The sequence below is a fragment of the Cynara cardunculus genome, unplaced genomic scaffold (assembly GCF_001531365.2).
Source record: "Cynara cardunculus var. scolymus isolate 2C unplaced genomic scaffold, CcrdV1 Un_Scaffold_8822, whole genome shotgun sequence".
Taxonomy (NCBI): Eukaryota; Viridiplantae; Streptophyta; class Magnoliopsida; order Asterales; family Asteraceae; genus Cynara; species Cynara cardunculus.
Genome location: NW_020204486.1, coordinates 7348 through 11330, shown reverse-complemented (window position 1 = coordinate 11330; position 3983 = coordinate 7348). Strand labels below are relative to the sequence as shown.

Below are 3983 nucleotides of genomic sequence, written 5' to 3'. Positions count from 1 at the left end.
CAGAGAGGGATCAGCGAGGGAAAATTTCCCTCGCAGATCAGCGAGGGATCAGCGAGGGAATGAGTTTTTTGGAATTTCCCTCGCTGATCCCTCGCTGATCTGCGAGGGATCAGCGAGGGAACTTTTTCCCTCGCAGATCAGCGAGGGATCAGCGAGGGAATGTGTTTTTTGTCATTTCCCTCGCTGATCCCTCGCTGATCTGCGAGGGAAAATTTCTCTCGCTGATAGTCGTCGCTGATACCTGGTTTTCTAGTAGTGCAAAAGTTCTGTCAAATGTTATATAATATCGTATAGATGGATGTGTATCACATACTTCGTTGTTTCATATCAATGATTTTTATATTATTTTAATTTTATTTAATGTAATTTTTAATTTTTATCACTATAATTTTATATCATTATCTTTTAATTATAATAAGTAATTTTTAACTATCAAATTTGTACATAAATCAAAGCAAAATAAAACCAATTTGAGTAACTTCAAAATTGACCATTACTGGTATTCAACCCAACAACCCTAAAAACGTAAATATATCTGACCAATTAATTCAAAAACTCGAAAAAAACAAGAAAGATTAGCTCATAGTTTGGAACTGGAATTTACCTCTAAATCTTGAATCATATATCTCAAGCTTAAATCAAATTTATAACAAAGAAAGCTCAAGATTTCATAATTTAATCTAAAGTTTGATTAAATCGGTCAACCCTTTATATTTATAGAATAAACCTAAACACTGATAACTTATGAAAACCATAATCTTAACCTTGTGGGTTTTATTCAAAAAAAACTTGTGGGGTTAGCTTAATTGACAATAAAGTTTGCGTCTTTGGCAACTCTCATTAAAAGTCACTGGTTCAAATCCTACAAGATTATTAAAGATTTTCCAAACTGTTTTTTAGGACTTTTACCATCGATCGAAATGTACAAGCTAACCCGAATCACGAGACACCGATAGTTAAAAAAAAAACATAAAAATCTTCATATGGGAATAACCAAATGAGCTTCTGCGTATCTACAAATATACAAGGGCAAGTCTCCTAATGCAACCTACGAATTTAATATTGACTTTTGCCTTCTTAAACTTTCCTTAGATCTTGTAAAGATACTCGTAATCATAATTTAATATTTTTCACCACGTATACTGGTAAAACGAAACGGTTAACAAATTATTAGAGATGCTAAATTTTTTTTCTGTAATTCCTGACTGTATAACAGATGTGAGCCATCAAGAGCAAATGAGTTTAATCATAAGATGCGTGAATTTGTCCTGATAAAATAAAAAATAGAAGAGTATTTTATAAAGTTTTTAAAAGTTGATGATACATATGGTTTAGGGTTGTTCAATGAATTATTAGATGTACTTAAATCTCTCGATCTTAGTGTTGATGATGTGAGGGGTCAAGGTTATGATAATGGTTTTAACATGAAGGGAAAACACAAAGGGGTACAAAATCGATTACTTAAAGTTAATCCAAAAGCATTATATATGTTGTGTGCTTGTCATAACCTTAATCTTACTCTTAATGATATGGCTCATTCTTGTGTTAAAGTTATTTCATTTTTTGGAATTGTTCAACACATATACATATTATTTGCTAGTTTTACAAAAAAAATGGAAGGTGTTACTTGATAATGTGTCAACCTTAATTGTAAAATTTTTGTACAACACATGTTGGGAAAGTAGAATAAAAAATGTCCAGGCAATTAGATTTCAAGCTCCTCAAATAAGATACGCTTTACTTGAATTATACAAATCATGTGATGATGCCAAGATGAAAAGTGAAGCAGAAAGTTTGGTAAGTACAATTGAAAGTTTTGAGTTTTTATTTAGTATGATTATATGGTATGATATTTTATTTGCAATAAACATGGTTAGTAAAATGTTACAATTAAAATCTATGTGCATTAATGCTACTATGGAACAATGTGAAATGAATATAGATCCTACATTTTGAATTAAACATTGTATTATTAGGAAAAAACAATTTGATGAAAATAATAGTGAAGAAGAAATGCAAGCATCGGAAGAGGAGACTTTAAAAATTAATTATTTTCTAACCATTGTGGACATGACAATTTCTTCATTAAATAATCGATTTGAACAGTTAAAGAAATTTAAAAGTATTTTTGGATTCCTATTCGATTATGATAAACTAAAGTCATTGGATGAAAATGAATTGATGGGATCATGTGTTTATTTTGGTGATACCTTTTGTCATAATATTGTGGCGGATGTGGATGTAAATGATCTTTATTCTGAATCAAAAGTGTTACAGGTGACTTTGCCATATAAATCAATGACGGCAGTGGAAATTCTTGAGTTTGTCAAAGTTGTAAATTGTTACCTTAATATTTCGGTTGCTTATCGAATTATGCTGATAGGACCTGTGACCGTAGCATCTTCCGAAAGGAGTTTTTCAAAATTGAAATTATTGAAGACGTACTTGAGATCATCAATGTCATAAGAAAGATTGAATGGATTGACAATATTGTGCATTGAAAAAGACATGTTTGATAATATTGGCATGGTGGTAGGGTGGTCATGGTTGGGACAGAGTGTTGATCCAAAACCTCTCAATGACTTGATGATGACCTTATTCTCAATGACAAAAATGTCACATATCTTAATTTTCTTTAACCACTTTGTAGTCTTCATCAAGAACCATTCTTCAATCCCCTTTGACCCATTCACTGCATTTAAGTCTAGGCTAATAGTAACCTAGCTCATTCAATTTGCATCCCTTAATACTTTTCCCAGTTTAAGCTTAGGCTATCATCATAACCTAATTCTCTTAAATCTGGTTTTGATACCATTTGTAACACCCAAAAAGCCCAAAGCAATAGGCTAACTCAATAACTTTAAATCTGATGTAAAACTGTGGTGAAAGTTGGATTCGAAGTTATTAGGTTAATTTGTTGCTTTGAGCTTTGGGAGTTTTAAAAATGGTATCAGAGCCGATCATTGTACCATTGGGATGATAGGGCAAACCTCATCGAGTATGATGGGTCCTCGAGAGGGGGTGTTTGTAACATCTTAGACGACTCCCACATTGCCAATGACAAGGACGAAGATTTTGGCTAGGCCTGACGCGGATGTTAGGATTTTAAGTGGGGAGTTTGTAACAACTTGTCCCACATTGATAGAAAGTGATAATTGTTAGCTTCTTATAAGTCTCAAGTAGTAGACTATCAATAACTTCCACCATGGTTTTAAGTTGGATTCGAAATTATTGGGTTCGTCTGTTGCTTTGGGGGTGTTATACTAATCATCATTCATATATTTAGATCATAATAATAAACTTTCATTATTTTTCATAAATATCTTATTTAATTGGTTTTTATGATTTGTAATAATTATAAAGTTTGTATTTGAGTATGTGATTAATTTTTTTAAAAATCTTGTAAATTGAAAATAAATAGAAAACGTAAATTTTGATTATAAGGGGAGTGCTAATGGCACCCCCTTAGTAAGGGGTGTTGATTTTCTTAGATTTTTATATTTTTTATTATATATTATTTACAAATTACTTCATATATATATATATATATATATATATATATTATTAGATTTTTATATTTATTTTATATATTATTACCTTATTCTTCATTTTTTTTGTCTTCTTTTACTTCATTTTCATTTTTAATCTTAAATTTTTTTCTTTTGATATGTAATTTCATTTTAAATAAAACATTTATTTAAAATTCTTTTTTTAATATGTAATTTAATACCAAAAAAGTGACAATTTACTTTTTTGGTCCACTAAAATTTATAAATGAGGCTTGACCTTGGGTCAATTTATAATTATATAATTATTAGAAAAATAGTAATGTTTATATGAAAGTAAAAATATAAAAGAAAAAAGAACTTTAACGTGAATGTAAAATATTTTATTTATTATTAATATTTATATTTTTGAAATAATATGATTAAATATTATAAAATACATATTAAAATATACAACATACTATAAAAATAATTTAA

At 29.5% G+C, this 3983-nt stretch overlaps 1 pseudogene; it reads left to right on the top strand.

Annotated features, from left to right (window-relative positions):
* Positions 1 to 1335: 1335 nt before the first annotated feature.
* On the top strand, positions 1336 to 2466 carry LOC112505172 (annotated as a pseudogene).
* The last annotated feature ends 1517 nt before the right edge of the window (positions 2467 to 3983 follow it).